The sequence below is a fragment of the Lithobates pipiens genome, unplaced genomic scaffold (genome assembly GCF_037356315.1).
Source record: "Lithobates pipiens isolate NorthernLeopardFrog02 unplaced genomic scaffold, aLitPip1_a1.2 Scaffold_30, whole genome shotgun sequence".
Classification (NCBI taxonomy): Eukaryota; Metazoa; Chordata; class Amphibia; order Anura; family Ranidae; genus Lithobates; species Lithobates pipiens.
The window spans coordinates 43,414,580-43,439,509 of record NW_027507791.1 but is presented as its reverse complement, the minus strand read 5'-3'; positions in this window follow the sequence as shown (position 1 = coordinate 43,439,509).

Sequence of the window (24,930 nt, the reverse complement as noted above, 5' to 3'; positions counted from 1 at the left end):
CACCAGCACCACAACCACCAAAGGTCAATTTTTTTACCACTGTTCAACAATGGCATGTAATTACAATTCTTGATATAATCGTTCACAGCAGGGCGCTCCAGCGCCCACCAAGAGTCACTTTGAGGGCTTACAATGTTGTGGCAAAACCAACACCTTGTTCCGCCATTTCTGCAGAGCATATAGGGCAGGCCCCTACTTTCAAACATCCAACTTACAAACATCTCCTACTTGCAAACGGAAGGAGACAACAGCAAGTGAGATGAAAAAAGATGGACGACAAAACTAATTATACAGGGGTGATAACCCTTCCCTATGTTTTCCAAAAAGCTTAAAAATAGTTTTTTTGACTGGAGCTACACTTTAAAAATGTACCAGTTGAAAATTACAAACAGATTCAACTTAACACAACAAACCTACACAGTCCCTGTCTTGTTTGCACCGCCTGTATACTGCTGTTCTGAGTATATAGGGCCTGGGGGCCACACGCATTTCCTTTTTTTAATATGGGTACGGGGTTCCCCTTAATATGCGTACAAGACCCAAATAGGCTGGTAATGGGCAGGGAGGGCTACCCATGCCATTTTTCTCAATGATTTTCAACCATATTGCAGGAACCAGATATAACATTAAAACCGCAAGCAGTTTTAAATGATGTTATTTCCGTTAAATGTCATTTTGTGCAGGGACTGTTCTAAACACGGGAAACACGTGGCACTTCACAGGCATACTACAGACACCCACCAGGCACCATATTTAAAGGGATATTTCACTTTTTTTTTTCACTTTAATCCTCATTAAAATCAGTGCTCCCGCCAAAACGGCCATTTTTAAAAACATTTTAGGCATTGACCCATGTCCCCTGGGGCAGGAGTCAGGTCCCCAAATCCTTTTTAGGACAGCATCTTGCATATTAGCTGTTAAAATTAGCACTTTTAATTTCGAACGTTCGAGTCCCATAGACTTCAATGGGGTTCTAAAGTTCGTACGAATTTGGGGTCCGTTCGAAAGTTCTGGTGCGAACCGAACCGGGGGGTGTTCGGCTCATCCCTACTGGCAACCCTGATGGGGCCCCTTAGTGACATGGGGCCCTCGTGCAGTGCCCGAATGGTCAGTCCACCCCTGGGTGTGGGTTGTTTTGAAGGCAAGGCTGGCCTAAAGCTTTTGCAGGGGATGGGGCTGAGGACATTTTCAGATGTGGGCAGTGTTAAGTGTAAAAAATAAGATATGAACTACAGCGCTAGCAACAACATTACTGTATATAATGAAAAACAATAAAAATGGAACGTCCATATAAAGTAACTGATGTGCTCCAATCCAAAAAAAAGTGCAAAGCGCTCCAGAGTTTTCAAGGTGTGCCAAAACACCCCCTCCCGTGTCCCCACTCACCAGACGGAGTGGACCCCTAGCTTTTCAGTGTAGAGGTCACTTCAGGCTTATAATGGTGGCCAGGGATGGCACCTTTAACATCAAGTCATCGGGCAGATCCCACTTGTTATATATACTCAGCCGAGATAAAGTACCCAAAAAACTAAATAGAAGGAAGGGTCTATAATAAAGTACCATTTGGCAATGGGTTTATTGCGCATAAAAAGATGTATACTTACAAGAAACAAGATATCCAAGGATAACCGAAAATGACGTCAAAAGAACTAGGAACCGGAAATTACGTCTACGCGTTTCACCCTCCCACAGGGCGCCATCAAGGACCACTATTGGATCAGGCACTTTTAAATATGAAATGAAAAATGATGAAAAAGACAAACGACCAAGAATTTTTCGCTTAGTTTTTGCCTGCTTAAGGGCAGAGGCAGTCAGACTTGGTGTGAGAGGAACAGGTATTTCAGCTGGATCTTGGCAGAACTCCATTCCACAATCTCAGGCTCTCACCCTCCGCTCCCTCTCCCCGCTGTCACTTGAAAACACAGAAGGCCTCTCTGTGTTGCACACTGTACACAGAGCACCCCTAAACCCTGCACAATGTACACAGTGCACCCCTGAACTCTGCACTCTGTACACAGTGCACCCCTAAACCCTGCACTCTGTACACAGTGCACCCCTGAACTCTGCACCACTCTGTACAAAGAGCACCCCTAAACCTTGCACACGGTACACAGTGCACCCCTGAACTCTGCACTCTGTACATAGTGCACCCCTAAACCCTGCACTCTGTACACAGTGCACCCTTGAACTCTGCACACGGTACACAGTGCACCCCTGAACTCTGCACTCTGTACACAGAGCATCCCTAAACCCTGCACACGGTACACAGTGCACCCCTGAACTCTGTGCTCTGTACACAGAGCACCCCTAAACCCTGCACTCTGTACACAGTGCACCCCTGAACCCTGTAATCTGTACACAGTGCACCCCTGAATTCTGCACTCTGAACACAGTGCACCCCTGAACGCTGTATGTAGCGCACCCCTAAACTCTGTATGTAGTGCACACCTGAACTCGGCACTCTATACATAGCGCAACCCCGAAATCCTGCACTCTGTATGTAGTGCACCCCTGAACTCTGCACTCTGTACATAACACACTAGCAGGCACTACATCAGGCTTGTCAAACTCAATTTAATAGCGGGCAACATCAGCAGTAGGGTTTCCCTCAAAAAGCTGATTGTATCTGTAGGACAACATATCTACTCTTTTTTTAGAGAAGATAAAGCTGATTTGAAGGGCAACCCTACTGCTGATGGGACGCGCAATGAAATTGAGTTCGGCAACCCTGGTGTAGTGCGTTGTTGTGAAATTACATATAAAGAAAAACTCTGAGCTTAGCATTGTGTAAAAGAAAAAAAAAGAAAACAGAACAGCCAGCACTATTATCTATGATACCAGATCCTCAAAACTGTGCAAAAGTGCAGCACTATAATACATAAATAAATGAATAGTGAATATTCTGGACCAGCAGAAGTGACGTCACCACGCATGCCGATACGGGAAGCAGTAGTGTAGATTGAAACAGTGGATGATCAGATGGCATTTTCAGTGTGTTTAGACAGCTTGTCTGCCTTTTAATATTTGTGAGTGTGCATTTGTTTTATGGCTTTATTAAATCCGAGAATCAGCCTTTACTACACTATGAGAGTCTTTCAATTTTATATGTCACCTGCCTGCCTGGGTTGGAGCGCTTGGTTTGTGTTAACTGCTAGAAGACTTTTGGAGCCAGACGTTTACATGCTTTGAGCACTTTATGACCATATCCTCATCTCATACATGGTTGGTCACATGCCTTCTGGTGGTAAGGTACTCAATGTGCACATAAGGTGGTCAACGTAGTGTATGAAGCATCTTGTGTATTCATATGGTGGAGGAACATCGCTGAGGAATAGACTTTGGATTTATTTTATTACATGGACACTTGGGACTTATGAACTTTCTTGACTGCACATTTTGAACTTTTGTTCTCATGGATGGACACTTATAGATAGGGTATATTTGTTAGTATTCACTATTATCACCCAAATGGTCCCCTCCGATCTTCTCAAGACCTCCTACTCTCAAGCTCTCTCGTCTCCTCCTCCCATGCTCGTCTCCAGGATTACTCCAGAGCCTCTCCCATCCTCTGGAACTCACTACCTCCACTGGTCCGGCTGTCCCCTACTCTCGCTACCTTCAGGCAAATCGCTGAAAACTAATTTGTTCAGGGAAGCCTACCATGTCTCCAACTAATCTCCTACCGCTTCCATCAGCTCATTCCCCACAGTTACAACGTTTTGTACCACCTGCCCCACCGTATTAGATTGTAAGCTCTTCTGAGCAGGGCCCTCTTAATCCTCTTTTATTTTATTGTATTGTCTCCTTTTATATGCGTAAACTATTGGCGCTATATAAATCCTATATAATAATAATAATAATTTATTTATAAATGTATTGTGAAATAAAATGAAGCTGATAAACCATGCCATTGATGGGCATGGAACTCACGATCTGGCATTTTTTAGAACCATCACACTACAAGCTGTGCCACAATATGCCATGGCATTAGCTTATACAGTAACATTTATTAACCTACCATAGTCTGCAACTGAGGTTCAAACTCATGACTTGATGTTTATCGAGTCAACACCACAGACTTCTCTGCTAAAAGAGCTTCCAAAACCCGAATGTCACCACCAGGCATAGATAGCATAAAGACCTTCCAGTTTATCTTAAAACCCAGTTTCAAATAAAAAAATAAAAAAATCACGCTCTGGCTCAGTGACTAAGGCAATGGCATGCCAAATCATCAGCTTGAAACCTGGAAGCTTTCTAATATGTACGCTGGAATGAATGTCTCAATTAAAACTGAAGGGGTAAAGGGATGGTTGCAGGCTATTGTGAAGTTTAGATATTTTATATTTTAATCCAGCTCGTGTGTCAATGTGCCCAAGGCCCAAATGACCAAATAGGCTATCATGTGATCAGTGGGTCCATTAGATAAATCCAATGTTTCGTTTGAGCTGTTTCTCATTTATCTGCTAACACCCAGCTTTTTGGATGGGTCAAACACCAGCTCACACTGGGGTGCAGCATGTAAGGTGTTCTTTAACCACCATAATATGAGTTTAAATCCAGTCGGCAGCTTCTAACTTCAATGTAAAATTGATACAATGAATGCCATTGGGGTGGGAAAGTGCGGACAGTGAGACTAGGCAGTAAAGGTGTGTTGTGGGCAAGGGTGGTTCTGTGGGTAATGATAGATAAGTGGTGTGTTTTTGAGGGTAAGGGTTGAGCTAGGGTGGCAAGAAGCAGGTGTTGTTGTGAGGAAGGTGGGGGTGATGTGGTTGGGTAAGGGTGATCAGAAGAGGGTGATGGGCAGGAGAGGGGGTGTTGTGAGTATGGGTTGCCATAGGGTGGCAAAAAGCAAGTATTGTAGGGAGGGGTTAAGGTGGCCAGAGATCCATGGAAGATAAGATTAATGATGCTCAGAAGAAGGTAGTGATATGGATGGGCTGCTGAGTAGGAGATGTGGTATTGTGCGTATGGATGCCTTAGGATGTTGAGAGGGTAAGGAGGGTTAAAGGTGGCCAGAGATCCATGATGGGTGGTGGTGTATGTATGTGTTGCCATAGGGTGTTAAGAGAATAAGGAGGGTTAGAGGTGGCCATTGATCCATGGAACATAAGGGAAACGGTGCACAGAAGAGGGTAAAAATACAGAAGGATTGGTGTTGAGAGGGTAAGGAGGGTTAAAGGAGGCAAGAGATCCTTGGATGATAAGGGAAATGGTGCACAGACAGGGGCGTAACTATAGGGGGTGCAGCAGATGCGACCGCAACCGGGCCCTGTGATGCACGGGGTCCATGCAGCCCCCTCTACATATGGCCGGCAGCAGCATAGGCAGCTAGGGGTACCAGTGCACCATGCACACGGGTTGCTGGAGGTGGAGGGTGACTAGCAGAGCTCCATGCTCGACTATTGCACTGGCTGCTCTTTAGTTGTGCATTCCCCGCATGACCTGGGTCCTCAGCCGGCTCCTCAGAGTACCCCTCTCCTGCTCCATGCATTGCTGCTCAGTCCGATGTCTGTTCTCCCCAGCCAGAGTCCCGCCCACCCCGAGTCCGGCCCACACTGCACTGCATACTTCTCCCGGGTAAACAAACTTTAAGCACATGAATGCAGTGCAGCCCTATGAGAGCCCCCCGGAGGGCACTGCAGGCTTGTCTGCCAGCCCCCCTCCTCCCCCGTCATACACAGATGATGAAAGGTCTTTCTGGGAGATATGCTGATCGCCCGTCCAGCACACTGGATGGAGCCCAGGCCAACATGGATGAGTGCACGGCCTACAGCTTGGTCATGGTGAGTGAGAGGACCCCATCCCCCACACACCATTACATACCCCCTCCATCTCCCCCTGGGCACAGGGACCCCTTCTCACATGGGGCCAGGGACCCCCACCTCCCCTGGGGACAGGGACCCCTTCTCACCTGGGGGCAGTAACTTCATCTGCCCTGGAGAGAAGGACCTCATCTCTTCTGGGGACGGGGACCCCATCCTGCCTAGGGACAGTCCCCAATGGGGCACCTAAAAATAAAAAATAAAATAATAAAAAAAACTACCGATACCAATGGTGGAACTACAGGGCTCACAAAGGTCATACCTGTGACCACGCCCTGGAGTTCCACCGCCGGACTCGGAGGGAAGGGCCCTGGCTGGGGTTCAGGGGGGCCTTCATGGTTTCTTGCATCGGGGCCCTGAAGGTTCTAGTTACGCCACTGTGCACAGAAGAGGGTAATGATACAGTTGGGTTGGTGTTGATAGGGTACGGAGAGTTAAAGGTGGCCAGAGATCCATGAACGATACAGATAATGGTGCACAGAAGAGCGTAATGATAAGGACGGGTTGGTGTTGAGAGGATAAGGAGGGTTAAAGGAGGCCAGAGATCCTTGGATGATAAGGGAAATGGTGCACAGAAGAGGGTAATGATACAGTTGGGTTGGTGTTGATAGGGTACGGAGAGTTAAAGGTGGCCAGAGATCCATGAACGATACAGATAATGGTGCACAAAAGAGGGTAATCATACGGACGGGTTGATGTTGAGAGGATAAGGAGGGTTAAAGGAGGCCAGAGATCCTTGGATGATAAGGGAAATGGTGCACAGAAGAGGGTAATGATACAGTTGGGTTGGGGTTGATAGGGTACGGAGAGTTAAATGGTGGCCAGAGATCCATGAACGATACAGGTAATTGTGCACAGAAGAGGGTAATGATACGGACGGGTTGGTGTTGAGAAGGTAAAGAGGGTTAAAGGTGTCCAGAGATGGCCAGATGGGGACAGGGATGCCAGTAGAAGGTTCTGTTGTCTGAGGTCCCATGGAGGCTCTGGTGTTGTTTTATTGACACCCAAAAAGCAAGCAGGCAAATTACCACAGTTGTTTGAAGATTCAAATTAAATTAAGATTACGTAATTCCAAGGAATTCATAGTGTTCTTCATGCGCCAATTCCAACTCTCAATTGTTTGCAAACCTACAGACTAATCCCACTGAAGAGTAATTTAGGTGAATTACAGGTATGTTAGCAAGTTCAGGCAATTTTTTTAGGACTAATGCCGCGTACACACGACCGGACTTTTCAACGGACTAGGTCAGACGGAATGAATCGTGTGGGCTCCAGCGGACTTTTTTTTCCAAAAAGTCAGACGGACCTAGAAATAAAACATGTTTCAAATCTTTCCGACGGGCTCGAGTCCAGTCGAAAAATCCGTTCATCTGTATGCTAGTCCGACGGATGAAAACTGACGCTAGGGCAGCTATTGGCTACTGGCTATGAACTTCCTTATTCTAGTCCGGTCGTATGTCATCACATTCTATTCCGTCTGACTTTGGTGTGCTTGTGTGTGACCAAGTCCGTTCGTTCGGAAAGTCTGTCGGAACTCCGCCGAAAGTCCGTCGGGAAGACCGTCGCACCTAGTCTGTCGAAAAGTCCGGTTGTGTGTACATGGCATAATAGGTAAGCTATGATCAAAAAAGACATAGAAAGCTGGGCAATGTTTAAAAATACTGTAAAGCGGAGAAAGGTACTTTAGAATGTTCCCAGTATAGGATACTGTTACCTTAAGGAAGGACTTTTTTATTCCAGCATGACTGCCCGTGTACAAAGCCAACTCGATAAAGACATGGTTTGACCAGTCTGGTGTGAGGAACTCGAGTGGCCTGCAAAGAACTGATCTGGTTTGTATGGAGCCCTGACCTCAAACCTACTGAACACCTTTGACCCGTTTGGTGTAGAGCAGGGGTGTCCAAACTATTTTCAAAGAGGGCCGGATTTGATGAAGTGAACATGCGTGAGGGCCGACCATTTTGCTTGACATTCTTTGAAACGTTAAAATTCGGTCTAAGTGTGTTCCCACACTTAGACCCACCATTGCCATGAATGTAGCCTCACCATTGCCAGGAACGCAGCACCATAGCCAGGAACACAGCACTATAGCCAGGAACGCATTCACCACAGCCAGGAATGCCCCCCCCCCCCCATTGCCAGGAATGCACTCACCATAGCCAGGAATGCCCCCAACATAGCAAGGAATGCACCACCATAGCCAGGAATGCCCCCACCATAGCCAGGAATGCACCATCATAGCCAGGAATGCACCATCATAGCCAGGAATGCACAACCATAGCCAGGAATGCCTCACCATAGCCAGGAACCCAGCACCATTGCCAGGAAGGCAGCAACGCAGCACCATTGCCAGGAATGCAGCACCATTGTCAGGAACGCAGCACCATTGTCAAGAATGTACTGACGAGCGCCAAAGGAGAATCTCCTGTTTACACGGCAGCCTCTTTAATAGAAAGTCCCACCTCCTTTGATGGACAGAACAGTCATCCAATGGCAGCGCCGGAGACAGGACTTCCTATTACAGAGGCCGCCCGTAAACAGGAAATTCTCCTGTGTACGGCGCTCGATCCCGCCTCCTTCCTGTCCCTTCCTATACATCTTTTGTGGCCCCGGCGCTGGCAGATCGTCAGGGACCACAAAAGATATGTATGTCCAAATAACCAGACGGGCCGTTCAAAACCGGGCCGCGATTGGCCCGTGGACTGGACTTTGGACATGCCTGGTGTACTGGAACTCAACTGGTCTCTATAGAGCACTGACTTCAACCCTACTGAACACCTTTGACCAGTTTGGTGTAGAGGAACTCAACTGGTCTCTATAGAGCACTGACTTCAACCCTACTGAACACCTTTGACCAGTTTGGTGTAGAGGAACTCAACTGGTCTCTATAGAGCACTGACTTCAACCCTACTGAACACCTTTGACCAGTTTGGTGTAGAGGAACTCAACTGGTCTCTATAGAGCACTGACTTCAACCCTACTGAACACTTTTGACCAGTTTGGTGTAGAGGAACTCAACTGGTCCATATAGAGCACTGACTTCAACCCTACTGAACACCTTTGGCCAGTTTGGTGTGGAGGAACTCAACTGGTCTGTATATGACTTCAACCCTACTGAAAACCTTTAGGATGAATTGGAATGCTGTTTGTGAGCCATGTCTTCTCATCCAACATCAGTACCTGACCACACAAATGTTCTTTAGCCAGATTGGACATAAATTCCTGCAATCACACTCTAAAATCTTGTGGAATGTCTTCCTATTAGAATGGAGGCAAGTAATAGCTAAAAAAGGGAGGCCAACTCCTAAATAAAGGTCATGGTTTTGGACTGGCATGGCCAACAAGCTCATATACATTTGATGGTCGGGTGCCAACTTTCAGCCATATCGTGTAGAGGGACTCTGAAAAAAGAGAAAGGGATTGTGGGTAGAAGATCAATCAAGGATCAATCAAAGAGCAAACAGACTTGCACCTGCCATAGGCCTAACAGTAAATTAAGGGCTGGTTATAGAGTCCCTTTCACATTATTATTTCTCTCCGCATCGCGTCCTCAATAAATAAATAAAAAAGTAAGGATTTGGTATATTCGGATCAATTCATCCCTAGGATTGTCCTTTTCCTGAACAAAGCGACCATTCATAGATCAGATCAGTTTGGAAGAAACAATTGTCGGAGATTGATCCTTTAATAGAAACAATTGTATCAAAAGACAATACGCGTGGCCTACGTTAGTGAGCCTTCAAAACAAAAACGTTGATTAAAACATTGACCAAAAAAAAAAAAAAAAATGAATACGCTCTGCTTTTGAAAAGTTTTTTTTTTTTTTTCTAATGACCGGTTTTCTTTAAATTGCAGGCCTTCCGCCATTTGTAGTGATCTTTTCTTTTGTTTCCACCATGCCGACCCTTATTAGGACGCAGAGGATGCCCTGTCTGTCAATGATCAATTGAGTTATGATATAAACGTTCGGTCGGCCACGAGAGATGGATCAATATCCCCTGGCTAGTTCTTATTAAATCCGCTTTGATTAAGTAACGCCGTGCCGCTTCGCGTTGCTGGACGTGGCCGGGCGGTATTCATCTCTTTGCGTATTCCTCCTGTCTTGTTTGTGGATCAGCAGATGGCTCCTTAATAAATCAGAGGCTTGTTCTGGTATCTTCCTATCTGTCTGCAGAGGCTTAAAGGGGATGTACGACTCGCGCTAACCACCCCGGCTGGCTTCCCAGGCTTTTCCCTGAACGCATTAAAGCGGAACTCCGGCCTCAAGCTTGATTGAGTAGGTTTGGAACTGAATTACATCAATATATATTTTATATTACTTATATATTATAATATATATTAATATAATAAAAATTATTTATATTTTTTTTAATACACACATATATATATATATATATATATATATATATATATATATATATATATATATATATATATATATATGTGCATGTATGTATTAAAAAATAAAAGTAATATATTATATTAATATGTAATATAATCATATATAATTAATATAAAATATATATTGATGTAATGCAGTTCCAACCCTAATCAGTCAAGCTTGATTACATCAATATATATTTTATATTAATTATATATTATAATATATATTAATATAATAAAAATTATTTTTATTTTTTTAATACACACACACATATATATATATACACATATATATATATATATATATATATATATATATATATATATATATATATATGTGCATGTATGTATTAAAAAATAAAAGTAATATATATTATATTATTATATAATATAATCATATATAATTAATATAAAATATATATTGATGTAATGCAGTTCCAAGCCTACTCAGTCAAGCTTGATACACACTGTATGTGTATATATATATATATACACAGTATATTTCATCTATATTACATTAAATATATCAAATAAATTCTTGGCAGATAAAAAAATAAAACTAAAAAAATAAATAAATATAAATGGTATGTAAAGCCATCAATTTTTTATTTATTTTTTCCTGGCCAAGTTTCTTCTAAATTCTAGGCGCATATATATATATATATATATATATATATATATATATATATATATATATATATATATATATATTTTAAATTTTTTTTAAAGTGCATGCAAAGCCATTTTTTGGGTTTTGGATGGAAAAATTGAAAAGTGTAAAAAATCCCTATATTGCCTGTGGTCCTGCTGGGGAGATTTACCATTGTCCCCAGAGTAATAGAGAGGATCATGGGGAATTTTAGATGTTAGAGGGGGTCACAGGAACAGGAAGTGAGCAAAAATCTTACAATGGGGACACCAATTCTGACGACCTCTTTTAACAGGGGCTGCCAGGGGAGCAGTAAAAACGAGGCAGTTGAGCCTCCCCGGGCTTATGTACAGATGCAAATGCGCATGTAGGTCCTGCATGCATATGTAAAAGACAATCGTACCACACATGTCAGAGCGATAACAATGATTGCATACTTTCCAACAGTCCCAATTTTCCCGGGACAATCCCAAAAATTGGACATTCATCTGTGCATGTCCAGCTCAAAATCCAGATTTTTTTGCTTTTGTCCCAGGAAAAATCGGGACTGTTTTTGGCACCAGCCGCCGCTGTTTCTGGCTACGAAAACAAGGCCGCCAGATCTCCTTCTGGCTAGCAGGTCTCTTTCCCCGTGTGTTCAGTGGAGAGGGGAGGGGCCTCCGATCCATGCAGCTAATCGGCTTCTCTCTTCATTGTATACAATTCACTTGTACACTGAAGCCGGTTAGCTGCATGGACCGGAGGCCCCTCCCTCCTCCACTGAACACATGGGGAAAGAGACCTGTCAAGCTCGGCCTCCACGACAGAGAGCTGGTCTTCTTAATGGTGGCGGAGATCAAATCATGCAGAAGGGACTCTACTGGGGGCACCTGTGATGTAAAGAGGGACTGGGCACCTGATGTAAGGAGAGACTCTGCTGGGGGCACCTGATGTAAGAAGGGACTCTACTAGGGGCACCTGATGTAAGGAGGGACTCTGCTGGGGGCACCTGATGTAAGGAGGGACTCTACTGGGGGCACCTATGATGCAAGGAGGGACTCCTCTGCTGGGGGCACCTGATGTAAGGAGGAACTCTGCTGGGGGCACCTGATGTAAGGAGGGACTCTACTAGCTGCACCTGATGTAAGGAGGTACTCTGCTGGGGGCACCTGATGTAAGGAGGGACTCTGCTGGGGGCACCTGATGTAAGGAGGGACTCTACTAGCTGCACCTGATGTAAGGAGGTACTCTGCTGGGGGCACCTGATGTAAGGAGAGACTCTGCTGTGGCACCTATAATGTAAGGAGGGACTATGCTGGGGGCACCTGATGTAAGGAGAGACTCTGATGGGGACAGCTGATGGTGAGTTGAATGATTTCATTATATATTACTATGTAATAACAGAAATAATGTGCTTCAATTATCCTGACACCATACCAAACATGGTGCTGGGATGATTGAAGCGCTAACACCAGGTGTTTGGAGTATCTTTATCTGCTGATTGGTAAACTTTATGGAATATACATATTTCTATTGTGGTGTAGGATCTGGGCCTACTGTCCCTCCATCCCTCTTTCTTTTCTTCCTTCTCTCTCCTTCCCTCCCTATCTCTTTCTCTCGCTCTCTCCCTTTCTCCCTAAATCCCTCATCTCAGACTTGAACCACACACTCTTTGAGCTATGCCCCCTTTCCCCAAAAAATTACGTCTGTAAGACGGCTGCGCAAATACGGTGTGACCGTATGAAAAAAAAACGTGAAAAAAAGTGTATAATATACAAAAATAAATGTGTATATTGTGCTTGGGTTCATTAAAGGAAATTTTTTCCTGAAAATTTGCGTCTGATAAACCGCTGCACAATATCGTGTGATGTAAAAAATTGCAACACCCACCATTTTATTCTCCAGGGCCTGTGTAACACTAAACTGTGTAACTCTAAAATGGTAACCTGTAAAGCCTTGCCTAAAGGATAATTGGATGTAGTAGTTTGTTGCCATTCCATGCTCAATTTTAAAGCGTGTCCTGTTTGGTATCTACTTACTCGGTGTAACATCATCTTTCATATTTTTTACCCCAAAAATTGGCTATTATATTGCTTGTGTGTTCACTGAAATTCATTAACCACTTCCCGATCGGCGCACGCCGATGTACGTCGGCAGAATGGCACGGGCAGGCATATTGGCGTACAGGTACGTCCAATCTTAAATGCCGCCCTGCCATCGCGAGCTGCTCAGGACCCCCATGAGTCCGGTCTCGGGTCCCACGGACTCGATCACTGCGGGCATACCCGCGATCATCTCACGGGGCGGCTGAATTGGGAGAAGCCGTTGTAAACAGCATCTCCCTGTTCTGCCTATCAACAAGTGACGCTGATCTCTGCTCCATGTGATTGAAGCAGAGATCAGTGTTCACTAAAAGAAAGCCCAGCCCCCAACAGTTAGTAACACACCCCTAGGAACACTTAACCCCTACACTGCCACCCACTGGTCAACCCCTTCACTGCCAGTGTCATTTACAAAGGAATCACTGCATTTGTATAGCACTGATTGCTGTATAAATGACAATGGTTCCAAAAATGTGTCAAAAATGTCCGATGTGTCCGCCATAATGTTGCAGTCACAATAAAAATCGCTGATCGCCGCCATTACTAGTAAAAAAAAAAATTATTAATAAAAATGCCATAAAACGATCCCCTATTTTGTAAACGCTATAACTTTTGCGCAAACCAATCAATAATCGCTTATTTTGATTTTTTTTAACCAAAAATATGTAGAAGAATACGTATCGGCCTAAACTGAGGGAAAAAATGTTTTTTTTATATATTTTTGGGGGATATTTATTATAACAAAAAGTAAAAAATAATGCGTTTTTTTTAACATTGTCGCTCTATTTTTGTTTATAGCGCAAAAAATAAAAAACGCAAAGGTGATCAAATACCACCAAAAGAAATCTCTATTTGTGGGAAAAAAAGGATGTCAATTTTGTTTGGGAGCCACGTCGCATGACCGCGCAATTGTCAGTTAAAGCGACGCAGTGCCGAATCGCAAGAAGTGGTCTGGTCTTTGGCCAGCAAAATGGTCCGGGGCTGAAGTGGTTAAAGTGTGTTTTTATAAAGCGCTGCACAAATATCGTGTGACAAATTTTTTATTTTTTTTTAAAAAACACCACCATTTTATTCTACAGGGCCTCTGCTTTAAAAATAAAAATAAATAAAAAGTATAATGTTGAGGGGGTTCTAAGTAATTTTCTAGAAAAAAACTATTTCGATTTTTACATGTATGATAGAAATTGTCCCTGGAGTCTAAGTCTTGGTTGACACCTACAGGAGTGACTGCGCATGTGCGCGTTTCATGTTTATTCTCCACGACAGTTCTGCGTTGCAACACGCGGCGCTAAACAAAGTAGTGCGCATGCTGTAGCGCACAGTGCCGTGAACTGAACTTACAGGGCTCAAAGCTAATTGGGCAAGACCAGCGCATATGGTGTGAATGGGCCCCAAAAGGGAACATTGACTACATCCACCTTAAGTTTGGCACGGTGGACTTCATCCACCGTTTAGGTTTAGGTCGTGATGACAGTCATGAAGAACCAGCCTACCGTTGCCCCAATAGACAGAATGTGTTTTCACCTTCCTAACGCCCATTTTCTAACCGCGTCTCCACCATCAACCTTGTCTTAGAGCGGATCGCCCCGCTTATCGATCGGCGTGTTTATTTATGAATGCAGTACAGATGTACCGCAGTAATTAGCACTTGTCCCTTCTTCCGCGCTCTCTCGCTCTCTCTCTATCTTTTTTTTTTTTCTCTCTCGCTCTCCCTCACTGCCCACAAGCTTAATGACATCAAGAAACCGTGAAAATGAGTTTGTTTCCCGTAAACAAGAACGTTCTCATTTTATGGGTGAGGGGAAACGCTTCCAGAACATCTGCGCCGAGCCGGGAGGAGACATCCATCAACGGGACCAGGGAACAGTTCAAACCAAATGCCGTAGAAACAATCTGAGAGTGGAAGGAGCTCAGCGGCGTGATGCCTGCTCTTGGATCCCGTCATTTTTCCGCAGAACCACCAGTCACGGGTTGTCCATGTGCCACCCCTGGAGTGTTGTGTACCCACCGTGATGGCGGAACTGGCGATGTTACAAATAAAAATAAAAAAGCCCATCACTGAGCGTTAAAGCGTTGCATGTTGAAGGTTGGCTGTCTTGGCAAGGTTTCTGTCCTGGACTGGGTGCTGCTACATCCCGATTACTGGGACAGGTGTTAGAGCCAAAATGGGCAAAGCCCCGTGCCAGGCGGGTGCTGTCTTGATATTTGTGCTGGATCATCTGATGGCTCAACTCAGCAATTTGACTTCTTGTAAATGATGGCTAAAGGTTCTTAGCCCAATATGGTTACGTCATGACAGTAATTTTATTGCCCGCTTTATGAAGTAGGTTAAGGGTTAGATTTATGAATAAGGTTAAGGGTTGGGTTTAGGAATTAGGTTACGTTTAAGAAATAGGTTTATGAATTCAATTAAGGTTTATGTTTATGAATTAGGGTAAGGTTAAGGGTTAGGTTTATGAATTAGCGTAAATGATTGGGTTTAGGAATTAGGTTATGGTTAAGGGTTAAATTTATGAATTAGGGCAAGTTTAAGGGTTAGATTTATAAATTAGGCTAAGGTTAAGGGTTAGGTTTATGAATTAGGGTCAAGGATTGGGTTAACAATTAGGTTCATGAATCAAGGTAATATTAGGGTTCGTTTTACAAATTTGGTTATCGTTAAGCTTTAGGTTTATGAGTTAGGATAAGGTCAGGGGTTAAGTTTATGAACTAGGTTAAGGGTTGAGTTTCTGAATTAAGATAAGGTTTAGGTTTATGAATTAGGGTAAGATTAAGGGTTGGGTGTAGAAATTAGGGAAAGGTTAAGGGTTAGGTTTATGAATTTGTTTAAGGGTTAAGTTAATGAATTAAGGTAAGATTAAGGGTTGGGTGTAGAAATAAGGGAAAAGTTAAGGACTAGGTTTATGTACTAGATTAAGGGTTAAATTAATGAATTATGGTAAGTCTAAGTGTTAGGTTGTTAGGTTTATTAAGTAGGGTAAGGTAAAGGGTTGGGTTTTGGAATTAGGTTAGGGTTGAAGGTTTAAATTAGGTTTGTATATCAAGTGAAAAGTTTTGTATTGTTTTGTTATTATAAAACCAATAAAAACAATAAAAAAATAAAAATAAAAAAGGGTGGGGGTAGGTTTCTGAATTAAGTTAAGGGTAAGAGTTAGGCTTTTGAATTAGGGTAAGGTTAAGGGTTGGGTTTAGGAATTAGGGTAAGGTAAAGGGTTGGGTTTAGGAATTAGGGTACGGTTAAGGGTTATGTTTATGAATCAAATTACGGGCTAAATTAATGAATTACAGTGGTGTGAAAATCCTCATTTCCTGTTCCTTTGCATGTTTGTCACACGTAAGTGTTTCGGAACATCAAACCAATTTAAACAATAGTCAAGGACAACACAAGTAAACACAAAATGCAATTTGTAAATGAAGGTGTTTATTATTAAAGGTGAAAAAAAATCCAAACCATCATGGCCCTGTGTGAAAAAGTGATTGCCCCCTAAACCTAATAACTGGTTGGGCCACCCTTAGCAGCAATAACTGCAACCAAGCGTTTGCGATAACGTGCAATGAGGCTTTTACAGCGTCCTGGAGGAATTTTGGCCCACTCATCTTTGCAGAATTGTCCTAATTCAGTTACATTAGAGGGTTTTCGAGCATGAACGGCCTTTTTAAGGTCATACCACAACATCTCAATAGGATTCAGGTCAGGACTTTGGCTAGGCCACTCCAAAGTCTTCATTTTGTTTTTCTTCAGCCATTCGGTGGTGGACTTGCTGGTGTGTTTAGGATCATTGTCCTGCTGCAGAACCCAAGTTCGTTTCAGCTTGAGTACAGGAACAGATGGTCGGACATTCTCCTTCAGGATCTCTTGGTAGACAGCAGAATTCATAGTTCCTTTTATCACGGCAAGTCTTCCAGGTCCTGAAGCAGCAAAACAGCCCCAGACCATCACACTACCACCACCATATTTTACTGTTGGTATAATGTTCTTTTTATGAAATGCAGTGTTCCTTCTACGCCAGATATACTTGGACACACACCTTCCAAAGAGTTCCACTTTTGTCTCATCGGTCCACAGAATGTTGTCCCAAAAGTCTTGGGGATCATCAAGATGTGTTGTGGAGAAATTGAGACGAGCTTTGATGTTCTTTTTGCTCAGCAGTGGTTTTCTCCTTGGAACTCTGCCATGCAGGCCATTTTTGCCCAGTCTTTTCCTGATGGTGGAGGCATGAACGCTGACCTTAACTGAGGCAAGTGAGGCCTGCAGTTCCTTGGACGTTGTTGTGGGGTCTTTTGTGACCTCTTGGATGAGTCGTCGCTGCGCTCTTGGGGTAATTTTGGGCGGCCGGCCACTCCTGGGAAGGTTCACCACTGTTCCATGTCTTCGCCATTTGTGGATAATGGCTCTCACTGTGGTTCGCTGGATTCCCAAAGCTTTGGAAATGGCTTTATAACCCTTTCCAGACTGATAGATCTCAATTACTTTCTTTCTCAATTGTTCCTGAATTTCTTTGGGTCTCGGCATGATGTGTAGCTTTTAAGGATCTTCTGGTGGACCTTACTGTGTCAAGCAGCTCCTATTTAAGTGATGCCTTGATTGTGAACAGGTGTGGCAATAATCAGGCCTGGGTGTGGCTAGAGAAATTGAACTCAGGTGTGGACAACCACAGTTATAGTATGTTTTAACAAGGGGGGCAATCACTTTTTCACACAGGGCCATAATGGTTTGGATTTTTTTTCACCTTTAATAATAAACACCTTCATTTACAAATTGCATTTTGTGTTTACTTGTGTTGTCCTTGACTATTGTTTAAATTGGTTTGATGTTCCGAAACACTTAAGTGTGACAAACATGCAAAGGAACAGGAAATGAGGAAGGGGGCAAACACTTTTTCACACCACTGTAGGTTAAGATTAATGGTTAGGTTTATGAATTAGGTTAAGCTAAGGGTTGGGTTTAGGAATTAGGGTAAGGTAACGGGTTAGGTTTAGCAACTAGAGTACGGTTAAGTGTTATGTTTATGAATTAAATTAGGGGTAAGTTAATGAATTTTAAGGGTTAGGGTTATGAATTAGATTAGTGTAAAGTGAAAAATGTCTGAATTAGGTTAAAGTTATGAACTAGCTTAAGGCTTAGGTTTCTGAATAAAGTTGAGGTTAAGGTTTAGGATTATCAATTAGGGTAGAATTAGGGGTTAGGTTTATGAATTGGGTTGAGGGATAAATTTAGTTTAAGGGTTAGATTTATGAATTAGGATAAGGTTAAGGGTTGGGTTTAGGAATTAAGTTAAGGATAAGGGTTAGGTTCATGAACTAGGTTAAGGTATGGCGGAAATTCCGACAACAAATGTTCTATGGAGCATACACACGGTAGGACTTTCCGACAACACGCTCACATCCAACATTCGTTGTCGGAAAATCCTCTAGTGTGTACGGGGCATAAGATTTATGAATTAGGTTAAGTTTAAGGGTTAGGTTTAGATGTTCATTGGGTATTAAGGGTTAACACTAGATATTTGGTAAAGGTTAAGGGTTACGTTTCAGTTAAGGTTACCGGTAAGATCTCCCTGTTTTATTCCTGACTCAGCTTTGTGTGGAGTGACCCTTTAAAGACAGTACAAGTCAGCCTTTCCTCAGCCTAAAATGTCTGCTTGCATGGAACCGATGTCAATACAACATTGAGCAGCTGAGCTTCACCGTATGGCAATGTTCTTGTATGGCAAGTCTTCTACTGCATTATGCAATTTGTGTTAAAAAACATTTCTGACTCCTTAAGTCTTGTTGATGGCGTTAAACCTGTCATTATGCTGATTGCGTCGTATAGATTTTCCGCTGTGCTTCCAAACAGCACTTCAAAGGCCAGCTCCCGCCTCTAGAGGAGGTCAGCTTTGCCTGCGATGCCAACAAGTGGCCTCTTGTGTTGTTGGAAGACCTTGATGTCCCCGTGTGGCACATGAGCCAGACAGCTGCTGTAAGCCGGGTAATTAGCCGGGCTCCCTTTGAAGCCAACGACGGCGTGCCAACTGCGCCATAACAATGTGGGTCAGCTGCCCGCGTGCAGACACAGGTACTTGATGCCTCATCCTCCTTTATCTCAGTGCTTTGTCCCTTTTAAGGAATGAAGACTATTATCTACGGAGCCAAGGCTTTCCCCCCATCCTGCGCTTATTTCGAAATCGCTATTATGTGTCCTTTTTTTGAATAAAGCGCACGCTTGTTAAGCAGGCATTTTTTTTGTTGTTGTTGAGTAAACCGCACAATAACGATAAACCAGCACAATCGATCGCACTATAGAAGTGGAACAATGAGACGTGGCGGACACCTTAGGTGGCGCGCTGTAGAATATTAGTGCGGCACCCCCCCTAGTATTGCAGATGCCGTCAAAAAGGTGGAGGGTTGGCGTTTTACCAACAGTCACAGACGTGCCGTATTACAGGAGTGCCAGTGTGCGCCAGCGACGGCATCTCAGCTAACCGCCGCCATATTGCGTAGAGGTATTTAAAGTAAATGTAAGCCTAACAATGAGTGGCGGAACTACCAGGGTTGCAAAGGTAGCATTGCAACCTGGCATTCCGCCACTGTGGGGGAAGGGGGGCCACAAGATGGCAGGAAGGGGGCCAGCTGAAAAACATGTGTCTGTATGGCTCGGTTTACTGTGACTTGCCTGCGATTTCTTTGCAACTAGCTTGCAATTTTCTTGCAACTTTTGTGATTTAGCATTGCCAGTGGTGGCCGTCCACTAGGGGCACACGGGTGCCGCTCCCCCTATCCATGCGTCAGTCCCCCTGATCTACATAGAGGGCGCCGGACCATGGATTCCAATGGGGGGGGGGGTGTTTTTGAAGCACAAGATTAGAGCCGGAGGCTCTAATAGGCTTCAAAAAAGGATGGGATCAGGACGCACAGCCCTGCGCCCCGAGACCACCCAGTTGTGTGAGAATAGCGGCCAATCAGGAAGCGAGTCTTGAGATCCGTCACCTGATTGGCTGAAAGGAGAAGCGATCCTGTTGGACGCCTAGAAGGAGGTGCCGCACAGCAGGAGCCGCCAGAACACTGCTGTGATGGAGAGAGGACACAGGAGCTGCCACCCATAGGAGCCTGCAAACTGCCCACCACCCGTAGGAACATGCAACCCGCCCACTACCCGCCACCTGTAGAAGCCTGCAATCCACCCGTAGGAGCTGGCAACCCGGCCGCTGCTCGTAGGAGCCCACAACCTGCCACCTGTAGGAGCCTGCAATCCGTCTGTAGGAGCCCGCAACCTGGCCGCTGCCCTAGGAGCCTGCAATCCGTCCACTACACGCTGCCTGTAGGAGCCTGCAATCCGCCTGTAGGAGCCCACAACCCAGCCATTGCCCATAGGAGCTTGCAACCCACCCGATACCCATCGCCTGTAAGAGCCTACAATCCGCCCGTAGGAGCCCGCAACCTGGCCGCTGCCCGTAGAAGCCTGCAACCCACCCACTACCTGCCGCCTGTAGTAGCCCACAACATGTAGGAGCCTGCAACCCGCCCACTACCTGCCGCCTGTAGGAGCCTGCAATTCGCCTTTAGGAGCCCACAACCCAGCTGCTGCCCGTAGGAGCCTGCAACCCACCTGCTACCCACCTGCCACCCGCCACCTGTAGGAGCCTACAATCAGGCTGTAGGAGTCCGAAACCCGGCCACTGCCCGTAGGAGCCCACAACCTAGATGGGGTAAGTGCCGCTGATCAACCGGGGGGGGGGGTGGTTGGTTTCTGCGCTCCCCCCCCCCAAAAAAACACCCACCACCTACCACTGAACATTGTACTCTATGGCATTCAAATCACACCAAAGTCACAGAAGAGTAGCGCAGGAACTTTTTTTTGTCACTGTGACCCGCTTTGGGCCCCTGGATCAATGGGAAGGGCCCAAGGCTCTGAGGAGTTACGCTTCTGCTATTAAGCTAGGCTTAGACGTGCATCTGAAAAGTGATCTGCGTTTGGATTGCTTTTTAGAGGCAACAAGCAGTGAGGAGCCCATGGTGATTACGATATGTTAGTTTGTGCTGTGAGCGCAAAGTGAAGCATTGTGACCTCGACCTGTGAACAACTCTGATTAATTAATGGGGGGGGGGCACTAAAATATAAGCAGCTCAGGTGCATGCATTGCGCATGTTTGCAGGGCATTGGCGTTGCTCTGCCATTCACTTGAATGGGTCACCACATGCCAATTGTGATATATTTGTTTGTACCACGGCCGCAAAGTAAACAGGGCTGCACCGCAACCGCCCCGCAACTGTCAGTAATGCGCACTGTCGCGATGCGGTGCTGCTTTTTTCAGATGTATCGCCTGCAAGCCACCTGTCTACTGCCGCTTCAGCGGTGAACCGATTTTCACAGGGGTGGTAATCACAGCGGCAAGTGTAAATGAGACCTTCATTAATTTTACCTCTCCCTACAGCCTCCATGTAAGTTTAATGTGGGCGGTACCCCAAACTCCCGCCCCCCCCCCCCCCCACCAACCGCTCACTTTAAACTTACATGGCGGCTGGAGGGAGCGGTGCACACGCCACGCCCATGAGGATTTGCTGCAGCAGAAATGATACCCCGTGTCACATTTGGTGGGTGGTGCGAAACACCATTCAAGTACTCTGGTCCGTCTCTACGCTGCCTGTCATCTGCCCTTTCCATAGAGGAGAGAAGAGGATAGAGGAGAGAAGAGGAGAAGAGAGAGGAGAGAAGTGAAGAGAGAGGAGAGAAGAAGGGAGAGGAGTGGAGAGGAGAGGCTAGAGGAGAGGAGAGAAGAGATGAAAGGGGAGGATTAAAGGATAAATTTTGATTCGGTCCAATCAAAAACTTTAGATTTGAATTTAGTTTCGTTATTTGGAGCATTCGGTAATTTTGTTTATACTGTAAATCGGGTACTCGGATGTATCCAAATTTCCCAATAATGAAAAATTTGTCTGAATGAACCGCACGTCTGGAGAGGAGAGGGGAGGGGAGGACAGGAGAGGAGGGGAGGATAGGAGAGGGGAGAAGAGGAGAGGAGAGGGGAGGGGAGGGGATGGGAGAGGAGTGGAGGGGAGAGGAGAGGAGAGGAGGAGAGGTGGGGAGAGGAGAGGGGAGGGGATGGGAGAGGAGAGGAGGGGAGGGGAGAGGAGGGGAGGGGAGAGGAGAGGAGAGGAGAGGCGGGGAGAGGAGAGGAGGGGAGGGGAGGAGAGGAGAGGGGCGGGGAGTTAAGGAGAGGAGAGGGGAGGGAGGGGGAGGAGGAGGGAAGGAGGAGGGGAAGGGGAGAGGAGAGGAAAGGAGAGGAGAAAATAGAAGAAGAGAGGAGAGAAGAAAGGGAGGAGTGGAGAAGAGAGAAGAAAGGGGTGGGGAGGAGAGAGGAGTATTTTGCTATATCTGTTCAATAAGTGCAAATATGCTGATCCTGCCAGAAATCCAATGTGCTGGTGACCTGCACTCTCCGTCCTTCCTCCCAACTTTTTTGGGGAACTTCAAAGCACCTCCCCTATTACGAAGAAGAGAGGAGCGAAGAAATGAGAGGAGAGGATAGAGAAGAGAGGAGAGAAGAGGAGAAGAGAGAGGAGAGGAGAGAAGTGGAGAGAAGAAAGAGAAGAGAGAAGAGAAGAAGAGAGGAGATAAGGGAAGAAAGGAGTGGAATGGAGCGGAGAAAGGAGAAGAGAGGAGAAAGGGTGAGGAGAGAGGAGAATGGAGAGGAGAAAGGGTGAGGAGAGAAGGAGAATGGAGATGAGAAAGGGTGAGGAGAATGGAGATGAGAAAGGGTGAGGAAAATGGAGAGGAGAAAGAGTGGGGAGAATTGAGAGGAGAAAGGGTGAGGAGAGAGGAGAATGGAGATGAGAAAGGGCAAGGAGAAAGGGTGAGGAGAATGGAGAGGAGAAAGGGAGAGGAGCATGGAGAGGAGAGAAGAAAAGAGAAAAAGCGAGGAGAGGAGATGAAAGAAGAAAAGGGAGGACAGGGGAGAAAAAAGAGGAGAGGATGAAAGGGGAAAAGAGAGGGATAAGAGACAGAGAGAGAGAGGAGAATTGAGAAGAGATCGGAGAAGAATAAAGGGGGGAAGGTGAGAGAAAGAGAGAGAAGAAAAGAGAGGAGAATGGAGAGGAGAGAAGAAAAGAAAAGAAGCAGAGAGGAGAAAAGAAATGGGAGGGGTAGAGAGGAGTAAGGAGAGGAGAGAAGAAAGGAGATGATAGAAGCGTTAGTCACACTTCCTGTCTTGGGGTGACAACGCTTCCCCTCCATAGATACAGTACAGTGAACGTTGTCACCTGGCGACAGGAAGTCTTTTCCTTGCAGGATTATAAATACAAATGTAACGGTCATGTGATCTCTCATCCCGTCCTCTCCATCTCTCCATCTCTCCATCTCTCCATCTCTCCATCTCTCTATCTCTCCATCTCTCCACTTCATATGAGCAAGTTGTCTCTGAACAAAGTAAAGTTCTTCCACCCCCCCCCCCCCCCCGCCCCCCTCCTTTGGCTGAATTATCCACCATGAATAATTCATGATATAATGTATTCATCTAATATCATTTTCATTTTCCGCTGCAAAACTAATCGATTTTGCGGCTTATATTAATTGATAAATTATTAATTGCTGAGGGAGGGGACGCGTTCTGGATCATTAGTGGAGCACTAATTATACTCTGACATAAAGGGAGAGATTGTGCGGAAATACGCCTCGTTCTCTCGCCCGGCGCCTGTGATTTCCGCATTCCTCGCCACCTGCTATTTCTCAAAGGAACGCAGGAAATTTAATGGCGCAATTTTGTTACTTTTGTTACTTATTTGGACGGTGATAATTGCAGGGAAGAGTTACCGCCGCGTGGAAAGGCGGTTTGGCTGACTGAGCAAATCTTAAAGGGTAACCCCACTTTCACAAAAAATAAATAAGTAATAATATATATAATATATATATATATATAACAAAAAAAAATGTATATATATATATATATATATATATATATATATATATACACATACACTGTGCCCATCAAGTGCAGCCACTGTGCCCATCAAATGCTGCCACTCTGCCATCAAACGCAGATACTATGCCATCAAATGCAGCCACTGTGCCCATCAAACGCAGTCACTGTGCCCATCAAACACAGCTACTCTGCCCATCAAACGCAGCCACTGTGCAATCAAACGCAGCCACTGTGCCATCAAATGCAGCCACTGTGCCCATCAAACACGTGCCCATCAAACACAGCTACTGTGCCCATCAAACGCAGCCACTGTGCCATCAAACGCAGCTGCTGTACCCATCAATTGCTGCCAGTGTGCCCATCAATTGCTGCTACTGTGCCCCATCAAATGCTGCCAGTGTGCATCGCCCGGCACTTACCTGTCTCGCAGCAGGTCAGCGGCGAAGTCCTGCACGCTCCTCGATGTCTTCTTCCGTCCTCTCTATCAGGCGTCCAATCACAGTTTTTAGCCAATCAGGTGACAGGTAACAGACCCGAGCACCTGGTTGGCTGAGAGGTGGTTCAGTGTTAGCAAAGCGAATTCCTTCGCTTTGCTAACACACAGCTGAGTGAACAGCGAACGCACAGCATTGCGCCCGCTGTTCACCTTTTTTGGGCACCTATTAGAACCTACAGCTCCAATCAGGTGCTTCCAAAAAACACCCCCCAGGGCTATAATTCAGGTGCCCGGCGCCTGAAAAGGACAGCTGGGGGAGTCAGCGGCGACCATAGATAGATTCATGCAATGCATGAATCTATCTATGGTGATAGAGAGGTGCCAGGAGAGAGGGGGCGGCGCTCCTGCGCCCTCTATGGACCCACCGCCACTGCTTGTTGCACCAGTCTACATGAATTTAGTTTGTCACTACAAACCCATATATATATATATATATATATATATATATATATATATATATATATATACTGGTTACATATGGTATATACTTCTATAGTGCTGCACTTTTAATTATTCACGGTTTCATTTTTGCCGCATTGTTGTTTTTTTTTCAGATAAAGGTGGACAAATCCAAGATTGGCACAAAGTTTAGAGGGAATGCGAT